The sequence below is a fragment of the Macrobrachium nipponense genome, chromosome 36 (assembly GCF_015104395.2).
Source record: "Macrobrachium nipponense isolate FS-2020 chromosome 36, ASM1510439v2, whole genome shotgun sequence".
Lineage (NCBI taxonomy): Eukaryota > Metazoa > Arthropoda > Malacostraca > Decapoda > Palaemonidae > Macrobrachium > Macrobrachium nipponense.
The window spans coordinates 2,874,529-2,889,528 of NC_087220.1; the positions used below are offsets into that span (position 1 = coordinate 2,874,529).

General features: G+C 35.8%; 1 long non-coding RNA gene across 1 annotated transcript in view; it reads right to left on the reverse strand.

Moving 5' to 3' along the window:
• LOC135203499 (uncharacterized) overlaps positions 1 to 15,000 on the reverse strand; it is a 197,747-nt gene that overhangs the window by 154,697 nt on the left and 28,050 nt on the right. Inside the window, exon 2 of the long non-coding RNA XR_010311943.1 lies at positions 9,229 to 9,278. This is a non-coding gene — a long non-coding RNA (uncharacterized LOC135203499). The remainder of the gene's footprint in view (positions 1 to 9,228; positions 9,279 to 15,000) is intronic.

Sequence of the window (15,000 nt, forward strand, 5' to 3'; positions counted from 1 at the left end):
GATCGGCTCTATGGTGCTGGCGGGCGGCGCCCTTCGTGCCACCGTCGGGAGGAGTGAAGTCTCTTGGGTGGTGTTGAGGCTGGTCTCTCCTTCCCGATGTTTGAGAGAGGGTCTCCTACCTTCATATATAATAATAATAATAATAATAATAATAATAATAATAATAATCTTTGGAAGCTTGGATTTCAAGTCAGTGGACCCTTTGGAGGGCTTGTTACATATGAATAGGTTTCATCTACTGGATAATAATAATAATAATAATAGAAAAACTTCTATAAATAATAAACGCGGCTGATATCCAATATCTTCAATAAAACCTGTATTAATGAAGATCCTCTTCCAGCAAAAAAAAAATAAATAAATAATAATAATAATAATAATAATAATAATAATAATAATAATAATAATAATAATAATAATAATAATAATAATAATATAATAATACAATTCTCGTCTGACAAACCTGTCCCGACTGTCAGAAAGCCGTACAGGTTTTAACCAAATATTCGTACAGATATCATAATTTCTCACGTGTCCAAAAAGGCTATCGTATCCACCAAAGCGACAAATGGAAGTTCTGTTGCATCGTTAGTTAAACCGGAAAAATATTGGGTGGTGAAAATGCTGGGTCAACAAAGTGATATCACGGATGCTGGACTGTTCGTTGCTTGGTCGAGAGAGAGAGAGAGAGAGAGAGAGAGAGAGAGAGAGAGAGAGAGAGAGAGAGAGAGATGCTCAGGGTATGGAGGAAGAGAGAGAGAGAGAGGATGCTCAGGGTAGGAGAGAGAGAGAGAGAGAGAGAGAGAGCCTAATGGCCAATGACTGCTTATTTACGGCGAATAACGACTTGCCACGCCAAACACCGATCAATCAATTTTTCATTCTCGCCATTAAAGCAAACGACCAGGACTTCCAGTGGTGGTATTTCACCTTCAATCTTGGAGTGTGTTTTGTCTTCTCTTATAACAAGACCTTGCGTCGATAGTAAAACCCTTTGGAAAAGTACATTTCTGAAACCTATTACTATGATACTACTATCTTTGCTCTCTCTCTCTCTCTCTCTCTCTCTCTCTCTGTATATATATATATATATATATATATATATATATATATATATATATATATATATATATATATATATTCAGCAGAAATTCAATACATTACTCTAGTAATCATGGCCTGTTCAGATCTGTACTCAAGTTCTGTAAACGAGAATTCCACGGAATACACTCAATATCCACAAAACAGATACTCAGCCACTTCCCTTTTCAGAAACGCTCTGCTTCATGACAGCAAGTTCAACCATTCCAACAGTTTAAATTCTGAAAAGAACCTGAGCCATTGCAAGAACAGTTCCAACAGAATCGTCTGGTTTTACGAGACGCAAATCTAGGATTTCTCTACAGTTTCCCAGTAAGAGAATGTGTCCTACCATTGGCAGAAATTAAATATTTTACCCAATATTTAAAACATTTATCCAGATGTCTTTTATTTGTACGTAACACCGTTGAACTGTAGAACAGCATCTTTGAGGATGTCGTGCAATTGCAACTGCTTCAGAAGTTCAAGCGAAAATGCAATGCATTACTACCCTAATACAATTCTTCTTACATCTTAATACATTTTTCATCTATTTATCCGTTTAGTGATTTTTCCTTTAATAAGTGGTATCACTTCTTTCTTTACTATTTCTCTCTACCTCCCCTTACTTCTTCCTAATGAACACCTTGATATTCTTTCGAAGCTTCAAGAATTTGAAGTCAGTGGCCCCTTTGGTGGGCTTGTTCCATATGAACAGGTTTCTGTACTGGTAATAATAATAATAATAATAATAATAATAAGAATAATAATAATAATAATAATGAATATAATAATTAATAATAATAATAATAATAATAATAATAATGATAATGACAATCTAAAAAGCCACAGTAGTGTTAAAATATATTATTGTACAATGGTAAAAAATACAAGGAGAGACTTTCGGATACTGCTCCGTATCCCTCGGTCCTACTGACGGTCAAACAATGGAGGGAGCGTTACAACAGTGAAAAAAAAAAAAAAAAAAAAAAAAAAAAAATATATAAATATATAACAACTGGTTCAAGGCGGATGGATCTAAGTGTTGGTCAGGTAATCCCCGTTCGGTTGTTTCTGTTGGCGAGACGGCTGGAACGGCGAAGTGGTCGTTCAGGTGATTCCAGCTGAGCAGACACTCCATCGGTGCCATGACTTGAAGCTGTAGTAAACCTCAGTCATCTGGGATAAAAGAGAGGTGGGAGCAACATCAGGGGTCTCACAATCACCAGATATGAGTCCTAAAATCGTTGACAAAGTGTCAATTATTAAAGAATTGGTAAAAACTATCTTCATCAGTGAAGGTTTTGTTCCCTTCAAAAGCACACCCTTTTCTAATAGCAGCTCCTTCCACTAGGCGACGAACACCAACATCCCCACTCTTAAAAATGACAGAGGCACCATTCCAATTGATGTTGTGTCCTGGAACGAATGAATGTGAAACAAGGGCATTATTCATTGCATGGAGTTCAATAGGCCCTACGATGTTCAGAAAGTCTTACATCCAAACCCCGCCCACTTTCTCCAAAGTATTTTTTTGAGGGCAATTGGCACAGGGAATTTGATAAACACCGGTGTTTTCCTAATATCATTGTTGTTATTATTGCACACTAACCGATTTCTGATAGTATTTTTAAAATTGAAAGCAATTTGAATTTCTTTTTGCTTACTATTTGCAAGATAGCAGGTATTTTCCAGTTTCGGATTGTAGCTATGGATAAATACTTCTTATTTTTGACCACATTAGGATTACCTGCTGCACTCATACCGTAATATATTCGTTTTGCTTTAGAGACAGCTCTTCTATAATGTGAGTGGGATATTTCAGACCCTTAAAAACATTGAAGATATGCTGAAGCTCAAGTTCTAAAAGTTCGATATCACAAATACGAAGGGCTCTAAGACAAAAGTTGACAATAATATTCGCTTTTACCCTCAACGAATGAAAGGAATAGAAGTTGAATGTACCCCTCAGCATTAGTACTTTTACGAAACACCGAAAATTTTAAATCTGTTACTTTACGTTATCTCTAATAACCAAAACATCCAAAAATGCAAGCTTATTATCTTCCTCCAGTTCAACAGTGAATTTAATTGAGGGTACAATGCTATTGGCACGGTCAAACTAGCGTTGTAGCTCTGCGTCGTCTCCTTGAAAAGAATAAAAATATCATCAACAAATCTGACCCAGACCAGTGGCTTAATGTGTGGATCACAATGTTCTAAAATACTTTTCTCCACGAACTCCATGCATAGATTGGACAAGAGCAATGAATAATGCCCTTGTTTCACATTCATTCGTTCCAGGACACAACATCAATTGGAATGGTGCCGTCTGTCATTTTTAAGAGTGGGGATGTTGGTCGTCGCCTAGTGGAAGGAGCTGCTATTAGTGGGGTGCTTTTGCAATTTTGAACCGAAAACCAAAACCTTCACTGATGAAGATAGTTTTACCAATTCTTTAATAATTGACCACTTTGTCAACGATTTTAGGACTCATATGTCTGGTGATTGTGAACCCCTGATGTTGTCTCCCACCTCTCTTTTTATCCCAGATGACTGAGGTTACTACAGCTTCAAGTCATGGCACCGATGGAGTGTCTGCTCAGCTGGAATCACCTGAACGACCACTTCGCCGTTCCAGCCGTCTCGCCAACAGAAACAACCGAACGGGGATTACCTGACCAACACTAGATCCATCCGCCTTGAACCAGTTGTTATATATTTATATATTTTTTTTTTTTTTTTTTTCACTGTTTTGTAACGCTCCCTCCATTGTTTGACCCTCAGTAGGACCGAAGAGGGATACGGAGCAGTATCCGAAAGTCTCTCCTTGTATTTTTTACCATTGTACAATAATATATTTTAACACTACTGTGGCTTTTGATTGTCAATATTATAGCCTCGTTACGAGGTTCCTTAGTTCATTGAAATAGCCACGACCCTCATTCTTCATGGAACGACAATTTTTCCGTCAGGAGCTCCGCTATTATCGGCTTTTCGTGAAGAATTGGACTGCTTTTCGTGAAAAGGAAAATCAACTTCATTTCCTGCAAAGATGTTGGGAAGAACACGTTATCCCTACGTCGTTTGGGCTTTCCTTGGACAACTTCGCTGGGCAGGAGTTTCCGGAGCACATCAGTTTATTCCTCAAAGACGTCATCGAGAAGGCCAAGAGAGAGGTTGAAACTTGCCACAAGAAACTTCGACAATCCTCTAGAGATCTTAAGGATCTTCTCCAATCAAATATGTTTGAAGTGCCAGGAGAAGAGCAGGTGAGTAGCTCATGCTAAGGGTTTCTCTCACATGTCCATTTTAAATAACAAACTGAATAACTTATTGCAAAATTTCCAAATGGGATTATTCGTCTGACAAAGTGGTCATCTATCCTCTACTGTGTTTAATAGAGAGCAACTTGAAGTATTAAATTTAGGTATGGGTTTCTGTGTAGGTACAACTAAAAGTGACTTCCTTGATTCATCTCTAATATTAATTTCTTTAATTTTATAATCCTATTTTAAAGTTAAATTATTTAGGGCTAGTGGTTGATAATCTAATTTCTGGGAACATAGATGTTTTACCTAAAAGGCATAGAGAGGCCTTAGTTTTCTTTGTCCAAGAATCACAAATTAAGGTCTTGAAGGCGGATAAGGGAGGCGCCACGGTGGTTATGGATACCGAGGACTACATTAGTAAGGTCAATTCCCTTTTAAGTGATACTAATACTTACGAAATTGTCTCTTCCCCTCCCACAGTCACCAAACTTCAACAGGACTTTAATCGGTCTCTGCGAAAAATAGCAAAATCTATTCCTGATCCGCAGCAAAGGGCTACTGTCCTGTCTAAAATTTCATCTAAAAACCCATTATTCCCGTATTTACTACGGATTCCCTAAAGTACACAAACCTGGGTGTCCAGTAAGACCCATTGTGCTACTTGCAATTCCCCTCAAGACAATTTGGCAGAATGGCTAGCTTTGTGATTTTAGGTGGTTTTGTCGGAAAAATTTCAGACTCACATTTGATCCATTCCTACGATTTTATTGATAGAATAAGGAACAATTTTGACACTGACTGCAGAATGGTTAGTTTAGACGTCACAGCTTTATTCACCAATGTTCCTTTGGAATATGTTTTAGATAGCCTTAGGGCAAAGATTTTAGAAGAACAGTTACACATCCCCATTCCATTAGAACCTTTTTTGGCATTAGTTAGATTGTGCGTATCTACTAATCATTTTTACTTTAACAAATATTTGTTTATAAGCAACTGTTTGGTGTGTCTATGGGTTCAAAATTATCGCCCATCTTGTCCAATCTATGCATGGAGTTCGTGGAGAAAAGTATTTTAGAACATTGTGATCCACACATTAAGCCACTGGTCTGGGTCAGATTTGTTGATGATATTTTTATTCTTTTTCAAAGGAGCGACGCAGAGCTACACAGCTATTGACCGTGCCAATAGCATTGTACCCTCAATTAAATTCACTGTTGAACTGGAGGAAGATAATAAGCGTGCATTTTTGGATGTTTTGGTTTATTAGAGATAACGTAAGTAACAGATTTAAATTTTCGGTGTTTTTCGTAAAAGTACTAATGCTGAGGGGTGGGTACATTCACTTCTATTCCTTTCATTCGTTGAGGGTAAAAGCGAATATTATTGTCAACTTTTGTCTTAGAGCCCTTCGTATTTGTGATATCGAACTTTTAGAAACTTGAGCTTCAGCATATCTTCAATGTTTTTAAGGGTCTGAAATATCCACTCACATTATAGAAAGAGCTGTTCTCTAAAGCAAAACGAATATATTACGGTATGAGTGCAGCAGGTAATCCTAATGTGGTCAAAAATAAGAAGTATTTATCCATAGCTTACAATCCGAAACTGGAAAATACCTGCTATCTTGCAAATAGTAAGCAAAAAGAAATTCAAATTGCTTTCAATTTTAAAAATACTATCAGAAATCGGTTAGTGTGCAATAATAACAACAATGATATTAGGAAAACACACGGTGGTTTATCAAATTCCCTGTGCCAATTGCCCTCAAAAATACTTTGGAGAAAGTGGGCGGGGTTTGATGTAAGACTTTCTGAACACGTAGGGCCTATGAACTCCATGCAATGAATAATGCCCTTGTTTCACATTCATTCGTTCCAGGACACATCAATTGGAATGGTGCCTCTGTCATTTTTAAGAGTGGGGATGTTGGTGTTCGTCGCCTAGTGGAAGGAGCTGCTATTAGAAAGGGGTGTGTGCTTTTGAAGGGAACAAAACTTCACTGATGAAGATAGTTTTACCAATTCTTTAATAAGTTGACCACTTTGTCAACGATTTTTAGGACTCATATGTCTGGTGATTGTGAGACCCCTGATGTTGCTCCCACTCTCTTTTATCCCAGATGACTGAGGTTACTACAGCTTCAAGTCATGGCACCGATGGAGTGTCTGCTCAGCTGGAATCACTGAACGAACACTTCGCCGTTCCAGCCGTCTCGCCAACAGAAACAACCGAACGGGGATTACCTGACCACACTTAGATCCATCCGCCTTGAACCAGTTGTTATATATTTATATATTTTTTTTTTTTTTTTTTTTTTTTTGTTTTTTTTTTTTTTCACTGTTGTAACGCTACCCTCCATTGTTTTGACCGTCCAGTAGGACCGAAGAGGGATACGGAGCAGTATCCGAAAGTCTCTCCTTGTATTTTTTACCATTGTACAATAATATATTTTAACACTGCTGTGGCTTTTGATTGTCAATATTATAGAGCCTCGTTACGGAGGTTCCTTAGTTCAATAATGATAATAATATTACAATTCTCGTCTGACATAACCTGTCCACGCTGTAACAATCCCGTGCAGGTTTTAACCAAATATTCGTACAGATATCATAATTTCTCACGTGTCCACCAAAGCGACAAATGGAAGTTCTGTTGCATCGTTAGTTAAACCGGAAAAATATTGGGTGGTGAAAATGCTGGGTCAACAAATGTGATATCACGGATGCTTGAGGCGTCAGGATTGCTAAAGTTCGGGTTGGATGCTAGGGTTCGAGAGAGAGAGAGATAGAGAGAGAGAGAGAGAAGAGAAGAGGAGAGAGAGAGAGAGAGAGAGAGCAGGATGCTCATGGAAAGAGAAAGAGAAGAGGATGCTCAGGGTAGGAGGAAGAGAGAGAGAGAGAGGATGCTCAGGGTAGGAGAGAGAGAGAGAGAGAGAGAGAGAGAGAGAGAGAGAGAGAGAGAGAGAGAGAGAGGATGCTCAAGGTAGGAAAGAGAGAGAACAGGATGTTCAGGGTAGGAGAAAAAGAGAGAGAGAGATGATGATGCTCAAGGGGAGAGAGAGAGGAAGAGGAGAAGAAGAGGATGCTCAAGAGAGAGAGAGAGAGAGAGAGAGAGAGAGAGAGAGAGAGAGAGAGAGAGAGAGCTTAAAAATCTATAAACCTCATACTAGTTAGATTTGGGGGGTTGGGTCAGAGGTCAACGGAACACGCCCTGCCTACAGAGTAGAGAGAGATCATACATTCTTATCTGAATGAATTAGAAGAATTACTAAGCGAAAGATACCGTTTCCCATCAACTGAAGGGAAATATGTACGACGTGCTGGCAGCCCATCTCAGCCAATTTGAAAATGTGGCCAGCATTCTACCTAAAACACATTATTAATATTATATTATTCAGAAGATGAAACCTATTTTTACGGAACAAGGCCACCAAAGAGGCCATTGAATTGAAATTCAAGCTTCCAAAGAATGTGGTTATCATTAGGAAAGAGTAAACGAAGTGAAAGGAAATGCATCAAGAAGAGATGACACTTATCATAAAGGTAAAAATCAATTAAGATATAAAAATGGAGCAAAATGCAAAGGTGAATTATAGTATTATGGCAGTAATGCCTTCCCTCCTCGCTTGAACTTTTTGAAGTTAATTTGCACGACATATGATAATAATAATAATAATAATAATAATAATAATAAATTTACTACTGACGAATCCAGGTAATGGGTAAAGTACCTGAAAATAGCCGACTGCGTTGTGGTAATTAACAATCAATGTGGGTTTCAGAGTGATACTAGTTACTTTATGAATATATATATATATAGATATATATATATATATATATATATATATATATATATATATATATATATACTATATACATATATATACTATATATATATATATATATATATATATATATATATATACATACATACATATATGAATTAAATATATGTATACATACATAAGCGAATCCCCACAGGAAAATGATAGTCAGAAATCCAAGCGCTTTCGTCTTTATTAAGACATTAGCTCCTTGACAATGTCTTAGTAAAGACGAAAGCGCTTGGACGTCTGACTATCATTTTCTTGTGGGATTCGCTTATTTATGAAGTCACTTGCATCTACTGTGATTTTTCAAGTATACATATATATACATACAAACATGTATGTATATATATATATAGTATATATATATATATACATACATTAAATAATTATATTCATACCTTCTATATGCTTTCTGTAGGCCCAAGCATATTTCTACACTACGTATCAAATGTATTTTCCAAAAAACGTCGGGAACCCAAAGTTCAGTCCAAAACAAAGACGGTAAAATCACCTCACGTGAAATACATTTGGGTGCAATAAAACAAAGCTGCCACATATTGCAACAGAATATTTTTTTTTTTAGATAAACCAGTTAGCTTAATGTAAAAGTAATTTGATATTCGCCAGAGAGAGAGAGAGAGAGAGAGAGAGAGAGAGAGAGAGAGAGAGAGAGAGAGAGAGAGAGATTTTGTTATTTATCATAAGCGCTCTATGGCAAAATAAATGGATTCAACCCAGTAGGATCGACAAAACTACACTTAAATGCGATTAAAATTCCTACAAACGAACTTACCAACTGAACTGAGGTTCTGTATAATGTATGTGACCTTGAACCTTATCAAATAACGCCGAAACAACATTACCAAGTTCGAACATAAATTCGATGAATTAAAACGTTATGAAAAAGGTGGTTATCGTCATAATGAATCTGACATAGCTTATTTGAGCTGAATATAAAGTATGCAAATCAGCAGAGACAGAGATAAGCGGACGAATAATAATGACTAAAAATGACATAATATGTAAAGGAAGAATTATAACACTTACCACTTCATGGGAAGCTTCCCAGGCCACTATAATCCTCACATTACATCATTCTAAAGGGAGAAAGGGAAACAAATGTTAAATCAGGCATAAATCAAAGGAAAAAATGTTAAATCAGGCATAAACTGAGGGGAAAAAAGTTAAATCAGGCATAAATCAAAGAAAAAAGTTAAATCAGGCATAAATCAAAGAAAAAAGTTGAATCAGGCATAAATAAAAGGAAAAAAATGTTTAATCAGGCATAAATCAAAGGGGAAAATGTTGAAACAGACAAATCAAGGGGGAAAAATGTTAAATCAGGCATAAATCAAAGAAAAAAGTTGAATCAGGCATAAATAAAAGGAAAAAAATGTTTAATCAGGCATAAATCAAAGAAAAGGAAAATGTTTGAAAAACAGACAAATCAAGGGGGAATAAAAATGTTAAATCAGGCATAAATCAAAGAAAAAAGTTGAATCAGGCATAAATAAAAGGAAAAAAATGTTTAATCAGGCATAAATCAAAGGGGAAAATGTTGAAACAGACAAATCAAGGGGGAAAAATGTTAAATCAGGCATAAATCAAAGAAAAAAGTTGAATCAGGCATAAATAAAAAGAAAAAAATGTTTAATCAGGCATAAATCAAAGGGGAAAATCTTGAAACAGACAAATCAAAGGGAATGTTAAATCAGGCATAAATCAAAGGGGAAAAATGTTAAATCAGGCATAAATCAAAGTGAAAAAATGTTTAATCAGGCATAAATCAAAGGAAAAAGAAAATGTTAAATCAGGCAAAAATCAGAGAGAAAAAATGTTAAATCAGGCATAAATCAAAGGGAAAAATGTTAATCAGCCATAAATCAAGATATTTTTGGATGCGATAAAAGTTAAATAATCTTAAATATTGCGACCAAGTTTATTCGGCACAATCGAGTTTTCTGCATATCGTATAATAATCAAAACCACCGAAAACAGATCTATTTTATGCCTAACTTTAGCCTTAAATTAAAAAAAACTACTAAAGCTAGAGGGCTGTAATTTGGTATGTTTGATGATTAGAAGGTAGTATGATCAACATACCAATTTGCAACCCTTTAGCCTCAGCAGTTTTTAAGAGATGAGGGCGGACAGAAATAAATGCGAACGGACAGACAAAGTCATCCCAATAGTTTTCTAAAAGCCTAATTTTCACAAAACATTTGAATCGAAAGAACAAATTTTTATATTATGAAAATTTGAATTTAGGGGCAACAAAAAAAATTATTCATGTGTTTTGTTTCAAACGCATATTGAAATAACAAAGAGAGTCATGTTTAAGTGGTGAAGTTGTTTTTTCTTATTTTTTGCGCATGCGCGGTACAAAACGATTAGAAACTTACTTATTATTGATTGAAATACCAAAAAAGTAATGTTTAAGCAATTAAAATTATTTTTATTCTTATTATTGATTATTGGACAATCTAGAAAGAAAGGGCATCAATTAATTCACCAGTTTTATTCAAAAGATCGTTTACCAGAGATAATTTGGAGTCGATATTTCAGATTTCTTCCATTGCAAAAACCGCCATATTGAAAAATTGGGTGGCCATTTTGAAAAAAATGGATTTTTGAGGGGCGACGCCAAGAGTTTGAAAGTGTTGCTACTTGTTGGACGAGTGGATTTCGCGCTCGGCTACCAATTCGGTGGTCTGAAGTTCGATTCTCGGCTCGGCCAACGCAGGAATTAGAGGAATGTATTTCTGGTGATAGAAATTCATTTCTCGATATAATGTGATTCGGATCCCACAATAAACTGTAGACCCCGTTGCTAGGTAACCAATTGGTTCCTAGCCACATAAAATTATCTAATCCTTTTGGGGGCCAGCCCCTGAAGAGCTGTTAATCAGCTCAGTGGTCTGGTAAAACTAAGATATACTTAACCTTGATCATCTGGGACGTTATCCTCCACTAACCTTTCATTACTTTATATGCAACCTTGTTCAACAGAAAAACAGGCAGACCAAACCAAAACCTTAATTCCTCAGTACGTCATAATTGCTGAAAACCGACGAAATGTAAATAAACATATATAACCCAATTTAAACAAAATGCTCTCTGAATGAGAAAGGCTATCCAGAGGAGAACAGCGTCCGGGGGACTGGGGGCGGGGGGCGTCACCAGGGGGGTGGAGGAGCCCCCTAGTAAACACAATGTTGAAAACTCAGAGGGCGGAAAAGATAAGGTGTTCCGGCAATGCTTACTAATGAGGTCGGGGCTCTCTGTCTCGCCATCTCACCACCATTTTTATTCCTTTACGCTAAAGGGCCCCTTGGAGGAAGAAGGAAGCCCATTACTAAACAATGATTTTACGACAGTTTTGCCGATGTGTTTATAGCGGGTATCAACGGAAATACGAGCAAATAAATATGTAAATGGGGCGGTTGCCGTAACGATAAAATAATACACACACATACATAATATAATATATATATTATATACTATATATATATATATATATATATGTATATATATATATATATGTGTGTGTGTGTGTGTGTGTGTGTGTGTGTGTGTGTGTGTGTGTGTGTGTGTGTGTGTGTACATAAAGATGAAAGACAGAGGAATTAGCATTTATTCCGCACCAGAGCTCGTCAGAAAAAGAACTTGTCACTGGAGAAAGTGCAGTGGAAATATATATAACATAATACTGTCGACGTCTTACATAATCTAGTTTACGTAATACTATTTATGCTGGAAAATTAACAATTACGCATATATTTAAATGACATATATAAAACAAGTATATAGCATATTTTAATTGTGTGTTTGTGTGTGTGTGTTTATAGCTTTGACCTTTAACCTACCACATTCCAACATAAACGTCAAAAGAGAATAATAAAATAAGAAGAATAAAGAACACACTTTACAAGCTAAATATCGCATACACACAGTTTATAATAACACTGCCATAGAAGCGTGACTCATTCCAAATTATTATATTATTATTATTATTATTATTATTATTATTATTATTATTATTATTATTATTATTATTATTATTATTATTATTATTATTATTATTATTATTATTATTATTATTATTATTATTATTATTATAGGTAAGCTTTGGCAGGACTGAGTACCAAGCCAAATTATTATTATTATTATTATTATTATTATTATTATTATTATTATTATTATTATTATTATTATTATTATTATTATTTATCATTATTATTATTATTATTATTATTCATTATTCATTATTATTATTATTATTATTATTATTATTATTTTATTATTATTATTATTATTATTATTATATTGGTAAGCTTCGGCAGAACTAAGTGCCATGCCAAACTATTATTATTATTATTATTATTATTATTATTATTATTATTATTATTATTATTTTATTATTATTATTATTATTATTATTGTAATGATATCTATAAGAAATAATGGTAAATAGGGTAGCGTAAAAACAGATAGAGAGAATATTCAAAGTACAGTGAAAATAATGAGAAAGAGAAAGAGGAGGAGAGAAAATAATCAGAGAATTTACAGTGAAAATAACGAGAAAGAGAAAGAGGAAGAGAGAGAGAGAGAGAGAATTTAGCTTTGGTGTGTGAGCCAGAATTTGATCAACAAAACCTTAGTCACAGGAAGCTGAACCATAACACCACCACAATTAAAATCTTAAGACCGTCATAAAATCTTTGACCTGTGACCTCGCACCAAACATACTCAGCTTCTAGCAGGAATGCAGCTCCGCCTCCCGGGGGAGGTATTAACATGTTAAATTATTGACTCCGCCTGGAAAAGGAGGAATTAACACGTTAACCCCACCTAAAAGGGGTTGGGGAAAAGATAAGGAAACACCACCACGAATCAAGAATCCAGTTGGGCGGAGAACCAAAATCTACACCGCCTAAGGAGGTGGTGTCGAATTCGAACCGAGGGTGGCTCAATTTGAGACCGACAGAAGAAGCCAGAGAGGACTGGCAGCCGTCGTTGAGTACAGAAGCAGAAATAGATTTATAAGTTTTGTAGTTGTACTTGTAACTCTAATTCTTTGGACAGTAAAGAATGAAACTCTGCCTTTCGTCTCATTCAAACTTCTCCTGAGAGACTAAGATACAAAGATTACTAATCCAGAACTAACATTAAGAAGAAGCATAAAGTTAAAAACCAGACTGCAGAACGCATTATCAAGAAGAAGAAGCAGGTTAGCGATCATATAACTCGAAGACTACCTTACAAAAACGCACAACATAAAATTGGTGCATCACTTAACATTATTACCAGAGAGCTTCGGCAGAACTGACTGCCCAGTAGGGAGAAACGAATGACAAATATAAACAGCTGATTCTGGAACACAAATAACTCTGGAAAACGAGCAACTCTGGAAAACAAATAAGTCTGGAAAACGAATAAACAACAATGCCGCGTAATTAGCTCATCAAGCGATCCGGTTTGATATAGCAAAGCAAAATCTTTATATAATCACTGAAAAACAGGCCCGAAAAATACGAGACGAAAACAATCCTGTGACTCCCAATTCGCTAATGAGACCCAGGATGTTTTGTTTCAGCTCAAGACTTCATCGTGGCGCCATTTACGACGCTCCAGATTGGCTGTTGATAAGCCAATCACAGGACTGGAAACTCTCCTCAGTCTCTCTCGAGAGTTCACATAGGCAGGATGTATGTTCCATCTCTCCTGAGTGATACTTTTGTAAGACGCATTCTTCAAGAGAAGTGGAACTTACATCCTCCCTATGTGAACTCGAGAGACAGTGAGAGTTTCCAGCCCTGTGATTGGCTTATCAACAGCCAATCAGGAGCGTCGTAAGGAACTGGCCTAGACATCAAATGCACGGGTGATGTGAATCTACTATAGTAGAGAATATAAGTTTCGGCCATTGGCCAAGGGCAGGGGCCTATGAGGTCATTCACCGCTGAAACTCGAGAGTAGGTAGGTTTGAAAGGTGTAACCTTAAAATCAGTTGCACTACGAAACAATTGTTAGATGATGGAAACGAAGATGGAGGAAGAAAGAGAACATGAACGGAGGTACAGTAAAAGGAATGAAATGGGTTGCAGCTAGGGGCCTTGGAAGGGACGCTGAGAAGAATGCTTCTTAAGTAATGCCTACAGTGCACCGCGTGATGTGCACTCACGGCACTAACCCCCTATGAGGAAAATAGATACATGTTTTAGTGATTTTAGTGATTTTTAGTGGTATAAAGAGAATTGGCACTAATTAAAAGGAGTGACAAGGAAAAAATCTCTCTCACTCTCTCTCTCTCTCTCTCTTTCTCCTTCTCGTCTCTCTCTCTCTCTCTCTCTCCACTGCCGATATAATTCTAATAATAATAATAATAATAATAATAATAATAATAATAATAATAATAATAATAATAATAATTCAATTAAAAGAAGGTTAAAGATAAAAAAATTCAAAATTATTGATAAAAAATTAATTAGCAACCTTCTAAAGAAATAATAATAATAATAATAATAATAATAATAATAATAATAATAATAATAATTCAATTAAAATACAGTTAATGACAAAAAATACCCTTTCTGAAATAATGACAGCAATTATAATAAGCTTTGTGCCTGTACAACAACAGTAAAATCTCTTCTCTCTCGCTACGTAACGACCACTTGTTCTCGAGTATACCAAAATCCTTACGACACTTTATACATATAGTACCTAAATAATAGGCGCCCTTGAAGACCTCAACAACGCCCCCATTAAATTCCACTTCATAACTCATTTGACGGAAGCTTGTTTGTTTTGTTTTGC